Raw genomic sequence first — 11,558 nt, 5'->3', positions numbered from 1 at the left:
CCCTCGATAAGTAATTGAATCATTGTACATTCTCTATTTCAATAGCCAAGCTTCTTTCATTTTTCTTATGCTGGGATTATACCATAATTGTAATTTGCAATGAAATCAATATATAATGGTAAAATAACTAAAAGACAATAGAAATTCTTAGTGATAAAACAAAGGTCCAAAGTTTCCAACTAGCCCACAAGAAGTTATAAACTAATTATGCTGAATAAATACTTTGCATAAAATTCTGGTGCTGGGGAGCAGAATCGTGTACATGACCCTGGCTGTTTCCGTAGAAGACAAGGATTCAAGTACTGGTTCAGTCTCTACCCATATGACCTTGACCAAGTCACTTAATCTTTATTGGGCTTCAGTTTCTTCAACTATAAAATGAAGAAATTGGTCTAGATTTGCATTTTTCCATTTTTCCTGCTAAAAGCCCCAGGAAAGAGTTTAATTTCATCTTGGAGATGGTAGAGGAAGCTGAAAAGATAGGATTCTGGCCTTCTATTATTTGTATTTCATGAAGAACAATTCCAGCTTTTACCTGAAACATTTTGTTTGCCCATACGTGTTCATTTAAGAGACAAGTGTATTTCAAAGCTAAAAACAAGTTTATATATTATTAAAATGATTATCTGTGAAAGTCTTCTCTACTTTGAGGTCAGTTAATCTAGGCTTTTGTCTTTAACATCAAGGAAGCTACTTCTTGAAATGTCCTATGGCTTTGGTCTCTACTGTCCTTCCAAGCCTCCATGATCCCCTTTAAAGAAATCTCTACTTTCATACAACAGAACCAGGAACAAGAAAGCTCACATAAGCCACACAATGAAATGTGCCTCTTTATTCTATTCTGAAAAAATAGAGCAAATCAATTGCTTATTCTTAATTTTTTTAAATCTATTTTTAAATGTTTTGTTGACGAACTCTTTTAATTAGGCCTGTTTCTATCCAATAGGTAACGTACCAGACTTTGTTAATTCCACTGAACCAAGTTGCATCCCATTAAGGTACCTAGGGATCAAGTTGTAAATTTTAAGTTAAAAAGGAAAAAGTTTTCCGTAGTTATTTCTCCATTATACACTTCTATTGCTTTTAATGTTGTTGATCTACATTTGAGACACAAAGGAACGTTTGTACCTTTCACTTTTTAAGTGAACTTTAAATTTTTTAACGAAAACCTGAGAAAGTTCTATGCTAGTCTATACTTCATCAACTTACAATCCACAGGAAAAAAAGCATTAAGAGTGAATCCTGTGAGTCTTTGTGTGGTTAAAGATCCATTCTGCAATTCACAGACTTCTTCCTCTACTGAAAAATGCATAGGGCATTTTCCAGGCTGTCATTGATGGATTTATAGATGAAGACAAAACGTTATAAAAGTAGTGTAGAAATTCTTCTAGATGTTTTCTTTTCTTTTCATTAGAACCTGCCACATCCATTGATATATTGATACAGAAAACAATGTGTTAAACACATACACACATGCATGCATGCACACACATACACTCATATCTGTCAGCGTTATTCTCATTGCAAACTAAGTTTGTGGCAATAAAATCAATGACATTAAGCACAGAAAATATTAATAGCACTGATAATTATATCACAATCAACTAATTTTATAGCTTTGAATACAGCTTTTTATTAAACCTGACGGACATTAATATGACTTTGTGTTTGAAGGGATAACATAAATCTGTTCAAGGGTGTTGATGGGAGGAGAACAGAATAAGAGAATCTGGTTGAAATTGTTTTGACCTAAAAATATGCAAGATAACACGTTAGGTGAATTTGGAGGTCCGCAATCAGTAAAATGATGGTAATGAATCAGCCACACATCTTGACGATCCATGAAAGGTGTAAAATTTCTGCTGTTACTGAAACTTCTAAAGGTGGAACAGAAATGAAGTGGCAATGATGCATTGGAGAAGGTTGATTTGCAGCAACATCATTATTTAAGGCATCATTGTGCCATAGGACATACTCTAGACTGATTTCCAAGAGAGCAACTTTTAGGACAAGCTCTCTTACTAATTACTTCTCTAAATGTATATAGGCCTAGAGAAATTTTCGTTAAAAATAAATAAATAAAAGCATTAAACTTGGTTCCAGAATTCATTAAAAATCTTCAAGAGGACATTTCAGGAATGCTAAAAGGACACTCAGTTCAGTATAAGGGAATCTCTTTCAATGGAATTATGTATAAATAAAATGTGTTGCATTCCTAGTTGATAAGATTCCTTAGAAAATATTCCCAAACCAGCAAAATGGCCTTTTACTGGAGATTTTGCTGTGTCTGATGGATATGTGCCAAACATATCTTGCCTTTAGGGTTCTTTCAGAAACTGAGTCAATATAATCCTTAATTTTATCTCTCTGAGCTTCAATTTCCTGATTTGCAAAAATTAAATTCAATCCTCTCTGGATCTCTAAGATTCCTTCCAGCTCCAAATTTATGTAGTTATGATGTAATTTATCATTTTCTATTGGGTATGATGACTTTATTTCTCCAAATAAATGAAGAGTAATCAATGTCAGACTGATAGTGGTGCTATTGATTCAAATTGCTTTTGAGAGTAATGTGATATAGCATATAGTATGGACTTTCTTTTTTAAATGTGGTATTTGCAGTCAAAGTTTGTCAAGTCAAAGACAGGGTAAGATATAAGCACTGCCACAAAGGAATAACTTGGAACCATCATTTTTTTCTCTATACATACACACACATCTAGTTTGGATGTCAAGAGCACACAGAGCTCTGTAACATATTTTTTCATTTAGATACAAACTTCAGTTTGAAATTGAGGAAAAAGATTCCAAATAGTAACAGTAATAAAAATAATAATAAATATTATCATTATCAGTAGTAGTCGTACCTCTAATGATATTAATAATTAGTATTATTTTTACAAGAAAAAATCATTATATAAGCATTTACTATTTATTAGAAACTGTTCTATGCACTTTACATATGTTAATTCATTTGCTAATAAATACTCATGACAAGTCTGATATAGATATATAATTTTTGTCTCCTTTTTAGAGAGAATAACACACAAAATATAAGAGAGTACCATTTACTGTGGTTTATAATATGATATGCTCTGTTAATTATTTTAAATGCTCCATATTTTATTGAATTCCCACACTAACCATGACTGGTAGATAATGCATTTTCCATTTTATGGATGAGGAAATTGAGGCTCCTGTATAACTTGCTCAAGTGCAATGGCTAGATAATCATAAAGAAGCTATTTAGTCAAATCTATATAACTCCATAATCAGGGTTCTTAACCACTATACTTAGGACTTCCCAGGGTAATTTCTTTTTAATAAATCTAATGATTCAACATCTGTCCAGTGGAGAAGATAAAATTATTAGCAAAAACATGTTTTATATGGTTAATCACAACTCAAGCTTCTTCAGATGCCCATAAAACCATAAAACCACTTCACTTTTTAAGGTAAGGTGTGCATTTGATCCAAAGCTGATCATTCATAGTAAAACTGAACCACATGAAATTGCTGATACATGACCCCTAACGACAGTAGACTCATAATTTAACCTAATTCATGATCCTTTTAGCACATGTTGAGCAATAATTTGCCAGCTCAATTAAATATTCCTTGTTGATCGATTGGCAAAGAGGAAGCACCCTAGCAGCTAATTTGTATATACATTTTTATTAAATTAGAATTTAGATTTCCCTGGCATTATTATGTTTAATGAGTCATGACTTGAAAGGCAGACTTTGCCTATTCATTTATCATTCCTTACATGAGTGGTTCCAAATTACCAAATGTCGGGGGCTTTAGAATTTAATAATTTCACCTCCTTGTGTCATCAGACCCTATATAGTCAATATTCTTGTTATAACTTAGACATCGAAGTAAGCCCCAAAGGTAAACAATGAGAAGAAATAGGACAACTACGTAGGGCTGTTCCAAGCAGATGTTTATACTACAAGCTCCGATGATAGGAAAGCCTTCAAAATTGATTCACTCACTCACCTGTTCTGGATGTAAAGCTGCTCTCTTTGCCTCTATATGTGACTGTGTGGATCTGAGGCTTAGATACTGTAAACTACATTACTTTTTTTTTTTTTTTTTTTTTTTTGAGACGGAGTCTCGCCCTGTCACCCAGGTTGGAGTGCAGTGGCGCAATCTCGGCTCACTGCAACCTCTGCCTCCTGGGCTCAAACGATTCTCCTGCCTCAGCCTCCCAAGTAGCTGGGTCTACAGATATGCGCCACCACACGCAGCTAATTTTTGTATTTTTAGTAGAGATAGGGTTTCACCACGTTGGCCAGGATGGTCTCAATCTCTTGACTTCGTGATCTGCCTGCCTTGGCCTCCCAAAATGCTAGGATTACAGGTGTGAGCCACAGCGCCTAGCCCATTTCTTTCTTTTAGGCTAGCTGCTTCTTTGCTTCTGCCAGCAGGGGTGCTAGCTGGGACTGCAGAGCAGTAGGGTGCAGAAGGAGATGGTTCTTCCTGGGGCTTATTTTCTGATGCTGTAAAAAATGATTTTAGCCAGTGCTTTTCATCCAGCACTACCAGTTGAAGACAGTAGAAATTGGTTCCAGTTTCCAGTTTCTTCTCCCAGTCCCAGAACCCGCTTCCCGGAGCCTCCTCTGAGGAAACAGCACAAGCTGTGCTGTCCTTTTGCTCAGAGATCTGAGTTCCAGCTTCCTGAGGCCTTTCCCCTTAGCTTCTACGTTCTAACAACTCCAAACTCTGCCCTTCTAATTAATCTCAGTGCTAGAAGTTTTGCTATCATGACTATCTCTGTGCTCAAAGTTCTGGTTTTGCTTTCGATATCCATGTAAACAATTTGCTATAGGGTATTCTGTTTGTTGCAATAACTAGTATGGTTTCTGTCTTCCCGCCTGATACATCCCAAATATTCTGACTATTGTTAAGAAGATGTTTCTGGGCTGGGTGCAGTAGGTCACGCCTGTAATCCCAGCACCTTGGGAGGCCGAGGCAAGTGGATTACCTGAGGTCAGGAGTCCGAGACCAGCCTGACCAACATCCTGAAACCCTATCTGTACTAAATACAAAAAATCAGCTGGGTGTGGTGGTGTATACCTGTAATCCCAGCTACAGGAGAATCACTTGAACCTGGAAAGTGGAGGTTGGGGTGAGCCGAGATTGCACCTTTGGACTTCAGCCTGGGCAACAAGAGTGAAACTCTGTCTCAAAAAAAACAAAAAAACAAAAAAAACAAATAAGTTGTTTCTTTGGCATAGAGTTTTTTGTTTAAATCCTAATACAAATTGTGAGAATGATACCTAGGAGTAGATCACATGTTTAATGGGGAGAAATCTGGTTGGTAAATAGTAAAAATTTGACAATTCCAATATTTTGTATCAGTTTTGAATCATAGATTAGAAAAGAGAAGATATCAAAAAGAAATCAAAGATACTCATTAAAGACATACTCCACAATCAATTTTGAAAAGTTAGCTTTTTTCTGAAGAACTTCAAGGTTGATCTCACAGGTAATTTTATGCAGATAGGATATCATGTGCCGCGTGAAAGCCTATGTTCTATATGCCCATAATTGCATTTGGTTTGTTGAACAACTTTTTTATTTTTAAGGAGTAACCATCACCAAATATTCTGGCTGGTGGACCTAGTTCGCAAGTCAATCATTGGTAACAGTGAGACCCTTATAGGTACTTTCACACTGTTGTAAATTGAGGCATGGTTTGAGTTTATTTTTGCTGCCTGTTCTCCATTTATCTTTCATGTGTCAGGGCACATGGGGGGACTTTTTTTTAAAAAAAACCAAAGTGCTGAGCTTTCTTTTTGAAAGGCAGTGACAGCCTAACTGGTTTTATGGTTGCTGTGCTTAAATAATTGGGTCACTACCCACTGACCTAAAATCTACTTTCTCACTAGATCTTTCATATTAAGCTGAGGTCAACAGCTTGTTCAGCTGAGGTACAGGAATTCTACATTATCAGGATGCTTAACCTTTCACACGCTCTCACTTTTTCAATCTTGTCACTTCGACTAGTAGACATTCATCCTGTTGCTTTCCTCTAATACTGACGCTGAAAGAGCTTTATTTCTGGATTATTTATTCTAATGTTACAGCTTTGCTGGCTTCATGTGTCAGTTTGTGGTTGCCATTCCCTTGTTTGCATATGTTAAGTGAATTTCTCTTGATAAGAAGTTAAAGCATGATAAAGGACTCCCTTTAAGATCTGGAGCTCACTCCCTCTTTACCTTTAGTTCTCTCAACTCCTGACTTATGTTCGCCAGCCACACATAAACTAGCAGCAATTTCGAGAACAGTTTTGGCTTTCCTTCACCCCCTCTTCTTAGTGCATGTTATTGCTTCTTCCTGGAATATCACCACAACCCATCTCTTCTTTCCAGCAAACAACCATGCTCCCGTTGGTGAAGAATTAGCCTAAGTACCCACTCTTCCAGTAAACATTTAGGATTCCTTTGGGTCCCCCCCTTAGAGTTGCTAGCCTAGCACTTTGTATTTTCCTCTCTCATAAATCTTAGTTCAATCTGTTGTATGTGATTTTAAGGCTTTCTTCACTTTAATAATTGAGTCTTACAAAACGTAGATGATATGTGCACATTATGAACATATTAAAACCCACCAACAAAACTAAGAACTAAAATACTACCAAACCTTGCATTTTGTTACATATTTTCACTTACCAAATCTCACTGGCTCACTTCCCAGTGATATCCACTATCTTAATTTTGTTTTGCATTTCTTATTTCATTTTTAAATGTTTTGATCATATATGCATATGTCCTAAACATTATATTTTTAGTCTTCTTTGAAGATGGTGTACATATATCTACATATATATGGCATGTATATACACATATGTAATATATCTATGCAAGTGTATATGGTCTTCTGAAGTGTTTTTAAATTCAACAGTTTTGAGATCAACAAACATTTTCACATGTAGTCCCAGAACCCTCACTTCTAGTACACAATTGGATCCTGTTGTGTAAATATACTAACATTTCTTTAGCCATTCTCCTATTTATGGACCCATAGGCTATTTCTAGTTATATAATACTTCAAGTAGCAGTGCTAAACTAAATATCCTAGTACACAAGCCCAAGATCCTATTTAGGGTGTATATCTATAAGGGAAATTTTTGGGTCTCATCATGGTAAACTATTTAAATTTCCAAGATACTATCAAATTTAGTGCATATGAATTTTAATTGATCCACACCATTTTTAACATTTTGTGTTATCACACTTTATATTTGGAAATGCAGTGGCTATAAAATGGTATCTCTTTTTTTTTTATTCTTGTGATTCAGATAAGTTTGGACAACCTATTTTATAATTATTTCTCATTTGGAGGTTTCTCTTTGTGTTTATGTCATCTGCACATTTTTTTCTATTGAATTTTTGTCCTTTTTTCAGACTGATTTGTAGGGTTCCTTTTAGACTATTCTGTTTATTAGTTTCCCTTAAAATAACTTTTCCAATGTGTAGCTTGTCTTTCTGCTTTTTTATCATGTTTTTGATGTGACAGAGTTTATAATTCTCAAATGATTGAATTGATCTACTTCGTAAAATTGTACTACTGGATTTTTGTAATTTTAATTTAGAAATTACCTCTTACTACAAAGGACACTATTCTTTTGTATTATTTTATTATTTTCTGTAAGGATTTAAATACTTGTACATACTTTTAAGCACTTTGGTTATCTAGCATTAGTTTTTGTATATGATGTCAGAAAATACTTCAATTTTCTTTTTTCTTTGTTTCCTATATGGAAAACCAAGTGTCCCAACAAAATTTTATTGAGTGGTTCCATCTTTCTCAGTGATTTTTAGTGTCCCATCAAGACTTTGAAAATATATGTCTCTATCAGAAGACTTCATTCTATTGTATGTTGATTTGCTGCTGCTTTGGCAATAACATGTTACTTTTGTGTTTTTAGTGTTTTGTAGTTTCACTGTGAATTGATCTAGACTGGAGTTTTTAAAATTTATTCTGGGCCAGACGTGGTGGCTCAAGCCTGTAATCCCAGCACTTTGGGAGGCTGAGACAGGCGGATCACAAGGTCAGGAGATTGAGACCATCCTGGCTAACACGGTGAAACCGCGTCTCTACTAAAAAATACAAAAAACTAGCCGGGTGAGGTGGCGGGCGCCTGTAGGCCCAGCTACTCTGGAGGCTGAGGCAGGAGAATGGTGTGAACCCGGGAGGCGGAGCTTGCAGTGAGCTGAGAGGCGGCCACTGCACTCCAGCCTGGGCAACAGAGCGAGACTCTGTCTCAAAAAAAAAAAATGACAATGTGTGTGTGTGTGTGTGTATGATCTGCTTGACATTCTAAATCTGTGAATTCATATCCTGTATGAATTCTTGAAAATTCTCAATCACAATTCCTTCTAAAATTGCTTCTTCTCTATTTTATTTATTCTAATTTTTCAAGACTTCCCTGTCCCTGGACAGATGGTTCTTGCATGGCAAAAAAAAAAAAAAAAAAACTTAATTTTACTACAAAATATATCCACTTCTCAACTAGTAATCACATGATAGCTAGCCAATGACATTAAAACTCAGAATTCTTAGCCAAATTAGACTTCTAGGAATGGAATCTAAGTTGAAGGCTTATGATAGAACAGTGAGATCCATGATAGATTTTTTTCTTGCTTTATTCTACCATCTCTATTTATTGCTGCTATTTGTTAACTGCTGCTATTCTGTTAAGTAATAGTAAGGGAATATGGCCTGGGTTTACATGGTTAGCACAGTGTCGTCTGGCACCAAGCTCCTCTGGGTGACAGATATATAATTGCTGACTTTCTCTAGTGTGTTGTAGGGACTGCTAGATTCTACTTCCTTGACGTCAACCACATCTCTGTTCTTGCAGGCTATACGTGACTTTTGCTCATTTGTGACTTTCTGCCCATTAATGCATAATGAAATTTTCACTTTGAGGTGGCACCGACCCTCTCTTATGGGTACATTTAATACGTAAAGAAACTCATTCATCTTTGTCCCACCATCAGCAAATGTGAAATTTATCCTCCATTATAGCTTTTGCATTCTGTTTTCCTAATAGACAGTTACAGCTCAAAAATGTTGCCTTTAATATTCTTTCATTTATTTGACAAATCGTAATTGAACATCTTTTGTGTATATGGCAATATTTTAGATTCCAAGGTTATAACAGTAAACACAAAAGAGAAAAACTCTGACCCTGCAGAATGTATATGCAATTAACGAAGAAACCAAGAACTGAAGTAATCCATAAATTTACAATGTATAAGGAATTAAGTAGTACTATGGAGAAATACAAAGCAGTGAAAGGTGAGTAGTGCAGGAGTGAATATGTTGTTTGCTGTTTTAAATTTGACATCCAGTGACTATCTCAATAAGGCAACATTTAAGCAAAGAGTTAGATAGTCTAATATTTCCTAAAAACCAGGAGATACATATCCCTTGCATTTATATTTACCTGGTTTAAGATGAGGGGGAAATACCTGACTTCCAGGGATGAAGGTGAGGGTGGACTAGATAACACAGAATTTTGACAACTTTTTCCAAATATGTATTCTCTTTTTGATTCCTCAACTCCCACCACTTTAGACTGGAGAGAGTGACCTCTGAAGTTGATAGACGAGTTTTATAATTCTTATCATATTCCGTGTTCTTCACTGGTAGCCTAACACCTAACATATTGTTTTCTGCCTTTAGAACTTCAACTGAAATTAAGCAGAAATAATTCCCATTCCAATTTCTGGTTTCAAAAACAAATTGTATAAGTAAGGGAAAGTAGATGCTGAATAATGTTGAATAATCTTAGCAGGGGGACAACTTAGTTTTAGTTTTAGAAACATACATACTCATAGGTACTATGAAAAACTGGGCATGCTAGTCTCATATCTCTTTTACTGCATATCACCTTCAAGCCATGCACCACACTGGATCCTGAAAATATAGAGGTGAACAAAACAAGCATAGTCCTAAATCTTGGAACTCCAATCTGATGAGGAGACTTGTACATGAAGCAAATAGTTGTAACAGTGATGAACATCTTGAAGGAAAGTGTGGGGTGCTCTATGTTTATGGAATATAGCAGCTGGGCTTTTTGGGGATGGTGGGGAATGCTTCTTTGAAATTACAGTGAAGCTCTGCCTTGAAGGTTGTGAAGGAATCAGGTAGCTATAGTTAGCTCTGTGAGTGCTACTTCTAAAAGGGAGACAGCCAGGGACATGTCGAGGAAGGAATGAACAGGACGCTTTCTAAAGGGCAGAGGATAAAATCATAGTAATATAGATAACAAAATTAACAGCAGAAATAACGGCAGTATTTAAGATACTTGGAGTCAATGCAATGAATCAGGTTGTTGAATCAGAACAAGATTCAGGGAGTTTACTCAGTTTTAAGTGTTACTAATAAATCCAAAGATAAAAGCATTAAGGAGGCATTCCACGAGACAAATACCAGATAAAATAGGTGTCCCTGCACTAGTTAAACTAATTTTGTAACACTCTCATCAAGGAGAAGAGATCTGAATTATCATACAGAACTTCCCAGAGCCTGCTTTCCTGGATTGGATATACCTTCTCTGGTACTGAATAACAGACTAGGTCCTTACGTAAGTTTTGTGAGTCACTTCACACAGTATGGAGGACATAGGTTATGAAACACATCCAAGAATGTTGTATACCTTGATGACTTAAGGTGGAAAATGACAGAAACGACTTCATCCAGGGAACTGTACCTTAAAAATTCATAGATTGTATGCTCGTTTACCATCTGCAATCCAAAACCAGGGACATCTGTGAAGAGTACTCCACAGATGTGAACTTTCCTTCTATAGAGTGTCATCAGTATATGTCTCCCAGATTCCCAGTTACTAGGTTTCTTTTTTTTTATTATTATTATACTTTAAGTTCTAGGGTACATGTGCACAATGTGCAGGTTTGTTACATATGAATACATGTGCCATGTGGTGTGCTGCACTCATTAACTGATCATTTACATTAGGTATATCTCCTAATGCTATCTCTCCCCCGTCCCCACACCCTATGATAGGCCCTGGTGTGTGATGGTCCTCCATCTTGTGTCCAAGTGTTCTCATTGTTCAGTTCCCACCTATCAGTGAGAACATGTGGTGTTTGGTTTTCTGACCTTGCCATAGTTTGCTCAGAATGATTATTTCCAGCTTCATCCATGTCCCTACAAAGGACATAAAGTCATCCTTTTTTATGGCTGCATAGTATTCAATGGTGCATATGTGCCACATTTTCTTAACCTAGTCTGTCACTGATAGACATTTGGGTTGGTTCCAAGTCTTTGCTATTGTGAATAGTGCCGCAATAAACATACGTGTGCATGTATCTCAGCTCTGCACCAAGCAGACCTAATGGACATCTACAGAACTCTCCACCCCAAATCAACAGAATATACATTCTTCTCAGCACCACATCACACTTATTCCAAAGTTGACCACATAGTTGGAAGTAAAGCACTCCTCAGAAAATGTAAAAGAACAGAAATTATAAGAAACTGTCTCTCAGACCACAGTGCAATCAAACTAGAAGTCAGGA

The sequence above is a fragment of the Macaca nemestrina genome, chromosome 7 (assembly GCF_043159975.1).
Source record: "Macaca nemestrina isolate mMacNem1 chromosome 7, mMacNem.hap1, whole genome shotgun sequence".
NCBI lineage: Eukaryota > Metazoa > Chordata > Mammalia > Primates > Cercopithecidae > Macaca > Macaca nemestrina.
The sequence above is the reverse complement of the archived record's forward strand: the minus strand, read 5'-3'. Positions refer to the sequence as shown.